Below are 15,201 nucleotides of genomic sequence, written 5' to 3'. Positions count from 1 at the left end.
GAAGAGTTTCTGTAGACCCCCGACCTCGTTTCCCCTAATGCTGACATCTTAAATTGCTACGGCACATTTCTCAAAACTAAGAAACTAATATTGACACATTACTACTAACTAAACTTTAGACTTTGGTCAGATTTGACCAATTTTTACACAGAAGTACTCTTCCTGTTCCAGCCTCCAATCCAGGATACCATGTTGCATTTAGTCCTCATGTCTTTAGTCCCCTCTGGCCTGAGACAGTATCTAAGTTTTTTTCTTTTTTTTTTCAAGCCTTGACAGTTTTGAGGGGTATCTGAGGTCAGGTATTTTATAGAATGTTCCTCAATTTGAGTTTGTCTGATGTTTGCCTCATGATTAGACTAAGGTTATAGATTTGGGGGAATTCCATAGAGATGAAGCTCCCTTTTTATCACATCGTATCAGAAGATATTTATCATCAGCTTGGCCTACTACTGATGTCTTAGTCTGTTCGGGCTCCTGTAACAAGGTACCGTAGACTAGGTGGCTTATAAACAACAGAAATCTATTTCTCACAGTTCTGGAGGCTGGAAGTCCGAGATCAAGGTGCTAACAGGTTCAACATATAGTTAGGGCCCAAGTCCTGGTGTACAGACATCTGTTTCCTCATGTGAAAGGCAGCAATCTCATCTAAATTTTGGTGGCACACTAATCTTGTCTACATGGGACCTAAAGGTCCCATCAAATAATTGTTACCGGAAGATAGGTTTGAACATGCTTTTTTTTTTAAAGCAGGCAGCAGGAGAAGCGGGGCACACCATTTCTATCTATAGCAGCTGGTGACATTAACCTTAACATTCGGTGGAGGATGTATCTGCCAGGTTTATTCTCTGTAAAGTTACTGTTTTACCACTTTCCACACTCCATTTTCTGGGTGTGAACCGCTAAGCACAGACCGCCCTCAGGGTGGTGGTGGTTTGATGGAAGGCAAATCCATTATATACACTGAGTGAACTCAAGACAAATAGATCAGGCAATACTCTTATCTTACACCTTTCAATAGCTTCCCACAATCCTCAGGAGAAATATCTTATTCATTCTGTTTCGTCTACCTAGAGGCTGCTAAGAGTCTCCTGAAAATGATGTAGATTCTCTACAGATATATTTTTTTTCATAGAGATAATCATAAATTATCACGATTTCTAATTCTACATTTATTTAATTAATATCTACCTCCTCTATGAGTCTCTAAGTATCATGTGGTCAAGGCCTGTGTATTTTCATTAAACAGCTCTTAGCATAAACAGATTCTTATATGTAGTCAACGGAAGCCAACTCTGAATGATTAAGCAGTGACTACTTGTTAAAAGGAGAGGAGGTCACCATTCACAGTACTGTTGAGAGTTATGGTGCTGGAATATCATGATAAGGCCTGAACTTTCAGAATAAAACAATGCTCTAAACCATGCTGCGGAACTGAGATGACAAGGGCACCTCTGTCCTTACTTCTGCCCTATAAGCACTCTCTTAAAGAAAAAAAAAAAAATTCTCCACACTTGATCTTAAAAATACTCCCACCATCAAAAGCTGGATGCTTTTGAGACCACTCTTGCTGACAAAAGGGATGCTGAGTGGTGCTTCCTTCCACAGCTGCTGACTTCTCAATCAAAGCCAAGTAAGAGTGGATCTCACTGGTAGAGCACATGACCTGCTTGCGACCCAGTCTCAGAGGGACCTGGAGCATTGAATTTTTTCATTCTACCTTTGCAAGACATGATTCAGAAAGCTAAAAATTCCTGAAAACATAATATGGGAATTTGAAAGGTACTGGGAAGCTAGAAATTATGAAAAATGACCGATTCATCAACATATGGTTAATTCTCAATAAATATCTGTCAAAAGGAATGATTACAGGATTGCCAGGCTTAGCAAATAAAAATATAAAACTCTCACTTTAATTTGAGTTTCAGATGAGCAGTGAATGACTTTTTAAAAATATAATTATGTCTCATGCAATATTTGGGACATACACTAAAAATTTATTTGTTGTTTACCTGAAATTAGGTGTTCTGTACTTTATCTTACAACCCTAGAAAGGAGAGAAGATAGGAAGGCAGGCAGGGAGGGAGGGAGGGAGAAAGAGAGGGAAGAAGATATGAATCGGGCTACTTTAAGTTGGTTCCATTAATTTTTGATTCATCTGACTCCAAATTTATCAAGAGAACATCTGTCTGTAATTTGACATTTCAAGAGGAAGTAGCCACTGGGAAAAAATAAACTGGTCAAACTGCCTGGAATTTCTCACTGTTAAGTGACAAATTGGCTTTTGCCTAAGACGTGGTGTACACTGTAGCTTGGTACAGGGAAGGAATTTACTGTCTTCAGGGACAGTCATATTCCGGTCCACGTGACAGTTAGATTTTACAATATAAATTAATAAGTTAAAATTCCAATTTTATATCCTATTCTTAAGAGTTTAATTACTGCAATGCCAACCTTGAGAAATGGATCTGCTCTCCATGAGTTTGCCCAGGGTAGGGAATGAAAGGCTTTATAATTATGCCGGCCATGTTTTATTTCTTAAAATGAATGGTATGTATAAGAGTGCTAATTGTCTTATTTTAGTGCAACATTTTGTATATCAAAATATTTTATAGGGCATTTTCAAACAAGGAAATGAAAAGTTTCATGGATGAAGGATGCCTTTGCTTTGAGAAGATATTTGCTTGAGCCCAGATTAGCCACTGTTTCATTTCCTTCTATTTTACATTCCAACGACACTGAGTTAATCAGATAGTTTTTAGTTCTATTTCATGCTATACTATTTCTTTTACATTTCTATGCCTTGCTCTTTGCATTTTGTCTTGGAAAACCTTCTCTTATCCTTTCTTCCAGCCACGCCCATTCACTTATCTTAAAGACAACCCTTAATCATCCTACGAGAAAATCAGGAATTCTTTTCCTACTGGCAAGCTTCTTTTAGTCTCCCCTCCCATTGCTTACTGAAGGAAGGTCTACTTCTGCCTCTACCTTATTTCTCCCTCTCCCAATCAGCTGTGCTGGGTTCTCTGTTGCTCCAACCATATTGCACTGTGATTATCTTTTTGCAGGTCTGTCTTCCCACCAATTGGAAGCTCCTCAAGAGAAGGAACTGAGCCTTATTCCTTTAGCTCCTGAATCTTGTAATATGCCTAACCCATGTTTACCTAGCTGAACTGATCCTAGGAAATGCCTGTTTCTGATTCTTAGTTTCCTCCATTATAAAGTTGCTGCATGCACACAAAGCCACCTAAAGTAGATATTCAGCCACATATTAGCTGCTTAAAGCAAAGCTCACTTCTCTTTATTTCCAAAGCATCGTGGATATCCCAGCATCCTTTTGTTAACAGTGAGGAAATCAAGGCCCAGAGAGAGAAAGTACCCCATATAAGCAGGAGTTGGGGGGAATGGGAGGCTGATTCTGAGCTAGAACCCAGGTATCTTCCTGTGGTACCCATTGCTGGGTGATGATAAGCATGTTGTCCAACTTCCCAGTCTCCCTAACTCTTTAGAGAAATTAGGTGGAAGTGGCTTTCCCCGGCATATTCCCTTAGCAAAACTAGGCCTCCAACAAGCAGCCTGTAGAACCCATGGTCAACAGCCATTAATGTGGCATTTGTACACTTCCCAGTGCCCGACTCAACCTAGCAGTCCTACTTTGTTGGTCAAAAATTTCACTGGCAGACATAATAAGTAATATCTATGGACACTGAGAGCTTTCCCCTAGAGCCTCCTTAGCTTTGGCTATTGGAGGCCTTGGCCAAGGCTCCTTTCCATATTCTGCTGACCTGAGGTCATTTGGTGTGAATGGAAACAGAGGAGCTGGCTCACCAGAAATGATTCTTGCAAAAACAGTTGCTTTCTTTTCAAGCTGTGGATTCTATTAACTAACTGGAACGGCCTTTATGTATTTGGCATCAGACATAGGCTTGCCCTCCTTTGCCCCTTCAACATTTTGGAGGTAAGAGTGCTCTCTCCTCAGAGATTTCCAGGGCTAACCTGGAAGAAACATTCTAGCATGGATTCCCCAGACTGGTTGTACTCTCTTTTGAAAAGTATCATCCAATTCATCACCTGTCTCCATTGCCATGCTGGCAGGTGCACGACCAGTTCATCGCCCCTTCCTTCCTTCCTTCTGTCCCGGTTCTAGAGGGGAATTCCAGGGTTGCCCTTTTTATTCCAGGTGGATCAGGATATAAACATTCTTAAAGCTAGAAGGGCCTTTCATCTATGCCCAGGCGAATCCTTCATCTTCACAAAAGAAGAAACAGGACTGATGGGAGGAATTTTAACTAGATACCTACAGTATTAGAACTGAAACTATGTCCATGTTGTCTGGCATCCCATCCAGGACTCAGAATTTAAAGAAATTCTCAGACAATAAGCAAATAAAAAATTGGCTCCAAACATGGATAATATTTATTAAAGTTTTCCACCAGTTTGTTCTTTCAGATTCTCTTTCTCATTTCCTCTCTTTCTTTCTTTATTTCTAATTCTTTGTCTTCGTTTTCTTTGCCTGTAATTTTTTGTTTCCCCCTTCAATTTGTCCTTCAAAACCCACCCAGCTCTCTGAAGTTCTATAAAGTAAATGAAATGGGGAGAGTTTGGCAGATTGAATTATGTGTCTCAATTTTTCATTCTCCTATAATAGTATTAACCACCCACATTCTTGCTATGGCCTCAAGGTAGCTGGAATGCATGCTCTGTTCCAAGATTTTAGGCTGTTCACTTGTCATGAACTGACGTGACATGCTGCTGTCATTACTGTGAGCACATGGCCTGGTTGTCCACTGCTCATTTAGCCTGGGCTGCATATTGAGACTGGAAGAGCAGGCCTGACTCAGGTCTACAGCTGGAAGCTAAACCTAGCAGAGCCCGACAGAGCCCAACTGATGTCACAAGGTATGCCTAAAAACCTCTGGAAACAGCCTCTGCCTCAGAAGGCAAAAGTAGGATCTCACTATACATATGAAATGAAATATCCTTACCCCAATATAAAATAGATTTCAATACTTATGCTTGCATTAAGTCATTCAACAAATAATCAGTGAACACCAACTATGACACTATCTAAGCTAAGCCGAGGTTCTTAGCTCTCTGAAGCTACATGTAAAGATTTTTCCAATAATTCATTTTTCTGAGGAAAGGGTTTATGGCTTTCTCAGTTTCTCAGATTGGGTCCTTATCCCCAATCAAATGAGTAAAGGCCCCTGGTATAAGGATTAGCTTGGGATTTGATTTATTTGCCACAAAAGGTCAAAACTGAATAGTAGCATTATATCGCTGCACATTTATGGGTGCAGAGTAAACAAAAAGTTCTGTTCAAATCATTTAAATATTAATAGAAGGGTTGACCAGAGAGGTTGAATTTTAATGTGCTAATTAGTAAATGAGTGCATTAGTCATTTGCAATGATCGCTCAGTGATACCATTTGTAATGAACACTCCAATCATATAACTAGTACCCTAAAATTATAATAAAAATACTAAATGTTTGTAAATACCATCTTAAATTTTAGCTATTACCCTAATAATTTGTAATTAGGGCCTTAGTATATTTCTGTTAGCACCCTAACAATTTGTAATTTTGTAAGTTTTTTCCTGTTACACATACAGACTCCCAGCAGTTCCTTTATGGCTGAGTTTTCTTCTTTTCTTGTATAGTATGCTTTAAAGATCTTTTACTATTCTGAATTCTCTTCTCTGCATTTCCTAGTTTCTCACTGATTCTCTTAAATACATCAGCTAAAATTGACCAGACTCCCAAAGCAATCAAATGCTTACCTTCTGCTATGGACTGTATTATGTCCTCTCCTAAATTTATATGCTGAAGCCCTGGCCCCCACATGGTGATGGTATTTGGAGACAGGACCTTTGGGAGGTAGTTAGGGCACTAGTGACTTATAAGAAGAAATACCAAGAGCTTGCTCTGTTTCTCTCCACCATGTGATAACACAACAAGAGGGCAGCCATCTGCAAGTCAGGAAGAGTGCTCTCACTAAAAACTAACCATGCTGGCACCCTGGTCTCACACTCTGAGCTTCAAGAACTTTGAGAAAATAAATTTCTGTTGCTTAAGCCACCTAGTATTTTGTTATGACAGCCTGAGCAAACTAAGGCACCTCCCTTCCCACTCACCCTCACAGCATCTAGCATGGTGCGTTGCTTCTATGACGTGATTGATAGACTGGCCCCCTAGGATGCCAGCCTTAGGAGACTATTCTTGATTTGCCCAGAATCTACACACACTGATGAGCCCAGCAGGTTCTGAAATTCATGCCATGCTCTCCCACTGCTGGTCTGGAATTTTGGGCTTCCCATGCCTAACTATTGATGCCAGCTTTAGGGGAGCCAACGGCTTCTTGGGAAGGTACCACATGCATAAACAATATGACAAGCATTTGAGTTGGCAGCAAGGGGTGGCAGAACTTCCTTGGGGATGAGGCCAAGGCTGGCAAATTTCCCGTCTCCATTCAGCTCCTAGAGGCCCAGCAAATTCACGTGGCCGTGTCTGGTGCTCTAGGACTCATTGGTGGGAAGATTTAGAAATAGCTGGGATAATATTCTCCTTTGCAGCTCCTGGGCAACCTACAATATTCAGTCATCTCTAGGAGCCCTTCAGGTAGGACTGATGACTACCTGCTGTCACCTATTCTTCACCATTAGGTTCCTAGTGCTGCCCACAAGAACAGGTGGGAAGGACAAGTAAGTCTCTTCTATTCCCTCACCCCCCAAAGGGGGATCATGGTGATAAAAATACTGTTTAAGATTGTCGTGAGAATCAAATGAGGTAAAGAGGTCACACTTACAGGCCAAATAGTTAGAGGTGCCATCACTGGGGCACTGCTCTCAGAACTGTCAATATGCTGTTTCCTATAAAGCTGACAAAACGGGCAAGATAGACTGTATTATGTCATTTTACAGATGAGAAAACTGAAGCTTAGAAAATTTATTGACCTAGGTGAGTTCACAAAGCTAGTGAGTATAAAATTTCTTTCCAGAGCTTGATATATAGGGAGCACTTATTTTGTACTTGAGAATCAATAAAAGTACCAGATTTTCTTTTTTTAATCACTCCAAAGCCCATGTCACCAGCCATTGTGTGGATTGATAACTCTAAACTGTAGAGTGCTATTTACCTGTGAGGAACTGTTCTCATTTGATCATTGGTTCTAATTCCCAAAGTGATAATCCTGTGAATTGGATCCCAGCAGACCTCCTGGACCTTACATCCTGTCCATTCACATCTTTTGTGGGCTACAGATCTGGTACAGGTTTTTTTGTGGGCCAAAAATAAGGGGAATGTTAGTATTGACACTACGCTTGAGGATATTATGCTCCAGAGAAAGGAGAGGAATAAGGAAAATATCATTTAAAAAGAAAAGATAATAATAGCCACTCACTTATTGAATGTTTATGTATGGCAAGCACTTTGTTAAGCGTCATAGCTAGCATCGTTTTAGCCTCCTACAACCTCACGAAGTAGAGACTCTTACTATCGCTCTTCTACAGATGAAGAATCTGAAAATATTAACAACTATTCCGTGCAAGGTGCTGGTTTTGTGGAGAAGAAAATTATGATTAAGCCATGTTTTCTGACTTGAAAGTCAAAATTCAGCAAAGTCACCAGCATGATGTAAATAAAGGCTGTGTCAGGGTTCTTTTTTGTTAGAGTCCTAATGAACCAGAAAAAAAGGGAGTTGCCATCTCTGATTCTCATTTTACTAATATCAGTTTACTAATAAGTGATATGTATTGTACAATAATAATATGTGAGGTGGCTGCAAAGATTAAATTAGATTATGTCTGTAAATTATAACTTACTTGGCACGAATTAAACATTTAATAAATACTCACTGTTAACATTATTATGCATGCTTGAGAGAAAACAATCAAACTAAAACAAACTAAGCCAGCAGGTTCAAAGTACAGATGAGGATTTCAGACAGTGAGTGTTTTCAGAGCAGTAAGAAGCCGCTTCCTTCCAGCTTGGAGTGGTGTAGGCTTGTGATCATCACCAGAAGGTCTCAAGGAACAAATCGTGGTGGAATTGCATTTCCATTTAAGGCCTTGGGGCTAAGTGGGAGCCAACAGGGAACTGCCGAGACCATGCCTCTTCCTTCCTAAAGAGCTCACAAAATAGACGACAACATGTCTGCCATGTCTGCGTGGCATCTTAGTGTCTTCAGTTTTTATTGACTATTGGTTTGGCGGGTACAGTAATACTGCCTTATATATGTTTGGCACTTCCACAGTTTCCAGGGTTCTCTCACATGCATGGCTTCACTCAGGTGCCTCCCTCTCCTGTGAGAGCCCTGTCTCCTCCCCAAGAGATGAAGTAATTTAGCCATCATCCAGTTTACGTGAGTGTTAAGTGGCAGAGTCGGGACTCAATCTCCGGTCTGCCTAACCTCAGATGGAGTGCTCTGTCAGATCCTAGAATGTGACAGTGAAACAACTTCCTGGGTGGGTGTAGGAGGGTTATTCAGGGACCGCTCCTCGGAAGAGGGGACATGGAGTCCCAGTGACCTCACATGACCCCAGATGTGTCCTGGTTGGTGGTATTGCTGGGCAATCCTCCACTTCAGGGACCTGTGAGAATGGGTGGCCCAGAGAGAGTCTTTTTCCTCCCATCCACTGAAGATGAAAAGCAAGTGTTTCCAAATAAATTATTTTTATCGATTCTGTAAGCACTGGATATCCTGTTCTGAAACCTTAAGGAGCATCTTTGTGGAGTGGGAAGAACATAGGCTTTGGAATCGGAGAGATGTGGTTTCTAAAACCAGCTCTGACACGTCCCAGCTGCATGACTTTGGACACGCCATTAAGCCACTGAGAGCCTCTGTCTCTTCATCTTTGAAATGAGGTCCATAATACCTACTTGTGGGGTTGTTGAGAATGTATTCAGGGTGCCTAGATCATGTTGGACTCTTTTAAAAGTCACAATTTTTATCGCTACCTTTACATTAACATTAATAAATTGCAGCTATAAAACATTTGCTTTCTACATCCAGTGACTTCACACATGGTCCTTATATTTATAATATCAGAGAGTGCCAGGCATTTAGCTTGATTCACAGCTTCAAAAGTGTCATGAACGAGAAAAGCAGCTCCCTAGGTAACACCCTTGGATGCGTTTGTGTCCTTCCACACTGCCAGGTTTATTGAGTGGAACATTCTCAGATAAACCAATCAGGTACCCATGCAAGTTAACACACAATCCGCAGAGAGGAAAAGTACAGAGTCCTACATGACAGAGCAAAGGCATGAAAGTCTTTAGCATCTCTCAAGTGAGCTCTGTTGACTGGCAACACGGACAGCTGTGCATCGGTCCCAAGACAGCAGCTACCATGGTCAGAAGATGAGAGGTTTCAGTTCTCAGCTATCCGTGATACTCTCAGGTCAGGCTTGAGCATCGTCTGTCTAAGGTGTTCAGCTTATACAGACCTTGCAAGGAGGGATCCTCATGCTTATCAGCCCTTGTAGAGGGGGATTATTCAGGGCAGTCATGGCTGCTGTTTCTGTGGTTTGGGGCATCCCGGTGACAACCTTAGGGCATTCCCATTATGTGCCAGTTGACATTACTGTCATGGCTCCCATGGAATTCATTTTGTAAAATCCAAAAATCCTCACTTCTTTATACTGTAACAAAAGGAAAAGGAAAGCTGTGCTTGGTGGGAGGAAGGGAGAGAAACTCACTCCCCAGGCCAGATGAACATGTGGTCGGTTGGCATGTGAGTAAGAGGGAAGTTAGAACAGTAAGGAGAAATTTTCAGATCTCCAGACTAGATAAGAGTGCTCTGGAGTGTAAGCCTTTCTTCAGGCAACTGTGGGGTCATTTCCAAAGCATGGTATTTGCCATAGCACTTGGGGCTTTGTGTATCCAGTGCATTGTTGTATATCTGTTTTGCTATTACATTGGATTGGTAGGATTGAAAAGGTCACGTCACTCACAATGACTTTTAACAGGTTGTATCCCTCATATTCTCATATTTATGCTTTGCACAGCTGACTTCAGACCTGACCACATGGCTGAACAGAGCTCTGGAGTTTCACAGAACTCCTTTACTATCTCAAATTATTCAGCTGAAAAGTCATCCCAGAAGTTGAAATTTAGTGGGAGATACAACAGGAAGAAGGCAATCACAGCAGAATGCTGACAGTGCTGTATTAGGATAAGTATAAGAAGCTGTGGGAGCTGATGGTAGCATCACCTGATACAATATTGCTGATCAAGGCTTATTCATTTTCCCAAAGGATTTATATCTAGAATGATAATGAGATCATACAATAACCAAATGGAGAGAGTGGAAAGAGGAAGGTGGGGGTAGAGACAACATCTTTGAATAAAGAAACAACTATGTGCAGAAGCAAATAGATAACAACAAGAAAAAAAAGTATGCACATTCAAGAAACTAAATGAAAATCATTCACTATTGGGATGTATAGTGGTTGGTGGGCAAAGGGCAAGAGATGAGGCACGAGAAGAAAAAGGGTCTGATAAACCATGCAAGGAAATTGGGCTTTATTCCTGGGTTTATGGGAAGCATCTGAAGTGTTAAGCAAGGACATACAGGATCAAATCTTACAGGAAGTAATATAAAAGGTAGATTGGAGGTGAGATGTAATGGTAATGATAATGATAATGATGAAGAAAAAAGAAGGGGTAGGAGAATCATCACCATCAACAGCACCACCACCAAAGAGAAGTATATGGCCCAAAATTCAAAAACCCCTACTGAGGCCTCAGATTATCTTCTATTCAATGCAAAGAATGGGGTCAATCCATGAAAGGAAATTAATAAATAAACACCAAGTGGTACAATTGATTTCATAGCTCTCCTTGTGATGGCTGGCACAGCACTCTCAGAATGTGGCATTGGAGGGTGACTGATCCAAAAGAATAAGCATCAAATAAATTAATGTATTATACTGGAAAACTACAGAAAATAAGTTGGGCTTTATATTTTGCAAAGATTTACACATGAGAGATGTGTCTGTTTAATCAAAGTGGATATTCTATCTCCCATTGGAGAGACCTCATGGTAGGCATTGAAGGACAGGGCAGTAAGGAGTATTTTGCACAATATATTTACTGATGAGATAGAGGACTCATCTCAGAGAAGGGGAAGAGCCCTGCTCATGACCATAAAGCAAATTAATGAAAAAATAATAGTTGGGTCTTCTGAAGTACAGTCGTATGTCTGAGACTTTATCATTTACAAAAGTGAGGAACAGATAAACTATCATCACAATCTAGTCCCTAGGGTAACATTTCTTAAGGTATGTTCACCAGGGTGCAGCGCTGGTAAATGGTAGTAGTTGGTGTGTGTGTGTGAGGAGGGTGGCAGTGGGGGTGGCGTTGTTTTAGTTTCATATATGTTTGGAAATAATGGCAAAATCAAAGCTAATCAGATTTCTTTATTCTAGAATATTTAAGAGCTTTTAATGAACTAATACACCTTTAGAAATCCTAAAAGGAAGATCTCCATCATCTTAAGGTGTTCAATATAACATCAGAATGACATGTTGTCTTTATAAATTATGCTCACCATATTGACTTCTTTAGCATCTACAGAATTGACATTATAATTCTATGTTACATGAAAGGTTTTTAGAGTTTTATCTGCATTTCTTATTATATATTTAATTTAAGTATGCATCTCTAAAAGTTAAATAGCTTCTCTTGAAATTCAGCTGGAAACCTCTGACAGTCGAATGCTTAAATACATCACATCAGCTCTCTCAGCTTTCAACATTTTATGACCTACATCAGGAGATCTGGCAATGTCAGCCACCTTAAACTGGGTTGTCCTGTGATTGTCAATCTTCTACCTTCATAAAAATGTTTTACTTTAATGCAACATTGAAGAGTAATCTTTTATAAGCAAAAATTGAGGACCCAAGTTAAATTTAACCATGTGAGGTACAACGGCAAATATCTCCACTGACATGATTAGCCAATAAAAAGGTCTTATCCACGCACAGCTAAGTTTGTGCGAGCAAGGCCTGGTGGCTAACAAATACCATTTGACACTGTGTAACACGCAGCCTAATTTCAGAGACATTAAAATGGGGGGCTATATGTTAGAATTAAGGAACTGAATATTTTTCAGCTGTTTTATAGATCACACTTTGGGAAAGGCTGTTTCCCCAGGACAAGGAACAAAATGCCCTGGAATCTTGCCAGGTTCTCACCACTGTGTAACCATTTCAATTTGAGATTCACACATGTCTTAGTCCCTTCAGGCTGCATAGCAAATTACCATAGACTGGGTGGTTTATAAACAACAGAAATTTATTTCTCACATTTCTGGAGCCTGGGAAGTCCAAGATAAGGTGCTGGAGCCTGGGAAGTCCAAGATCAAGGTGCTGGCAGGTGTTGGCTCACTTCCTGATTCATAGACAGCCATCTTCTTCCTGCATCTTCACATGGTGGAAAGGGGCAGGGGGCCCTCTCTGGGATCTGTTTTATAAAGTCACTAATCCCATTCATGAGAGTGGCAGCCTCATGACCTAATCGCCTCCGCTATACCCCACCTCCTAATACCATCACGTTGGGAGTTAGAATTTTAAAATATGAATTCCAAGGGAACACAAACATTTATTCTACAGCAACAGATATTCAGATAAATATTCAGGTCATTTCTCAAAAGCATTCTTATATTCCCCCAAGCACAATCCCATCTTTCCTCTAAGAACTCAAGCTATTTCAAGTTTTAAATTAATGAAAATTTTCTGAAATTTTAAGATCTCTAATACTCAAAAAAGTCTGATCTGGAAAACATAGGAGATAAGTGAGAATGCATGCTCCAATATTAAAAGTAATATACAAATCTGTTCTTATCCTTAAAGTTTATTTTTTCATTTTAATCTTTTTACTCATTTGCCCCACAGTTTTATTTTCCTCCTTTTGCCCAGTTAACATATCTGAATGACATTTTAAAGCCTTTCAAAAGATGGAAAATGAAAACATATGATTTTATTTGAGCTTGAATGAGTATTTTGCCAATTCAAGTTGTAGTTAAGAAAGTTAGTATTTTATTTTAGAGAGGGAATTTCCAAGTATATTTTATTCTTGCTCTATTAAGTCAAAACAAGCTTCCCCCCAGCTGAGAATCATTTGTCTTCCCAGGTCAGAGTCCTGTATCTGATAATGGCCCCAGGGCATTTGCTGTGAACAACATGGAAAGGATCTCCGTTATAAGTCAACTATTTAGGACTGCGTTTTGAACTCCACTAAGTTTCTTATAAAAACTTAAAAGAACTTCCCTAATTACTCATAGGGGTTGAATGATAGCCCGCCCCGCTGACCCCTGCAAACATATGTCCATGTCCTAACATCCAAAACCTGAAAATGTGACTTCATTAGAAAAAAAGGCCTTTGTAGATGTAATTGAGGATTGTGAGGTAAAATCGTCCAAAATTAAAGGCGTGGATCCTCTTCCAGTGATAAGAGGGGAGAACATACACGGCCTCAACACAAGAATGCCTGGAGCCCTCAGAAGCTAGAAGAGGCAAGGAAGGGTTTCCCCTTAGAGTTTCAGAGGAAGTGTGATCCTGCTGATGCCTTGATTTCAGACTTTTAGCCTCCAGAACTTGATGAAATAGATATCAACCACCAAATCTGTGATAATTTGTTATGGCAGCCATAGAAAACTAAGCATGATGGCTTCATTGTGTGGTAAACGCATCTTGGACTTCAGAGCCAGACAGACCTGAGCTAAAAAATCCTTATTCGACAGTATTTGCTTTGAAACCAGATTCAACTTACTTAAAGTAGATACATCTTAAGTTGTCTGCTCAAACTTCCTTCTCTTCTCTACCTACATGTTGAGTCCTAGCAGCTGTGAACTAGTCTGAGGTCAGGGACAATTAAATCAAAGTGAAGGATGTAATACAAGCTAAGCCACCACAGTGCCTTGTGGGGATTTAGAAAGCAAACAAAGAGAAAGAGAGATGAATCCTTTTCCAGGAAATGAAAACCAAAAAGTCTGGAGAAGGGTTGGGGAAAGAAGAAACAATGAGAATGAGATGCTAAGGGCAACAGAAGGAAGAAGAGGAGGCTTCTCTTCTTTCTCTTTGCTTCTTCTTCATCTTATTATTGTCATGGCCCCTTTGCACTCATATGGGGGAAAAAAAAACAAGAAATACAAATGACTGAGTTTGGATTTGGATTATGGAAGGGACATCATAATTTTTAAATAAATATGTAGGGACAGTATATTGTCTACTCTCCAAGGCTTAATAAAGCCCATGGATTTCATTATATGTACAATTTTTACCCCTAAGAGCTTCAACTAGGATTAAAAGATATCAAAGCATTTAGTCAACCATATTATATCTACATGAGTCCAAATGAGCAGATGTTCCTGTGTACTTTTCCGAAACTGTTTTGATATATGCACATACCCTTGTCTACTAAACAAATGGTTCTGATTATTTTGGTCAGTTGAGTCAAATAATCAATCATTTGGTCAAGCAATCAATCAGCCTGTTTCTACCCTTCTCCCCTCACCAAATTAACTTATTTGATTATATCGTTGATCAGTTTTAACTTTAATCTTTATGTATTTCCCCTTCAACAAAAGACGCAGGCATTACAAGGCATAACAGTTTGCCAAACACAAAATAAGCATACAGCCAGGGGTAAATTTGGTATTTTCTGACTTCTGGAGCAGCTTCTTCTACTCCACCAATTCTGTGTATGTGCACACAGGCTCACATGATAAAGAAGCAGTTCTTTTTGTTATGAAGTACAACTTATCTTCACTTTATGGCAGGAAAACTAAAGTTTAGTGAGAGGTATTGTGATTTCTCTGACGTCACAGAGCATTAAGACACAGGGTTTCTCCAGGGACCATACCATAAACCACATAATTTGGAGCTGCTAATCAGAAATAGTAACTAAATGATAGGAGCCTGACCTAAAGATCCCAGAAACAGTTTTCCAACAATATTAAATTATGAAAACTTATTGAGGATAGTTTCCAACAAAAGAAGGCCTAGAATACTCATTCTCGAGAGGGCTGGTTACTTCTGTGGTCCAAGCATATAGTGCAAAGAGCATAGAGAGGGAAAACAAACCCAGACAAGAAAGTCTGCTCCATGCAGACTATCTCCTTTACATTTGTTGAAAAAAAAAAAAGAAAATATAATCAAAGAAGCACCATCTATAGAGGATGAACTGGATAGGCCATTTGCCTA

This window comes from Pteropus medius, unplaced genomic scaffold (assembly GCF_902729225.1).
Source record: "Pteropus medius unplaced genomic scaffold, Ma_sr-lr_union100, whole genome shotgun sequence".
NCBI classification, from domain to species: Eukaryota; Metazoa; Chordata; class Mammalia; order Chiroptera; family Pteropodidae; genus Pteropus; species Pteropus medius.
Note: the sequence above shows the minus strand (reverse complement) of the source record.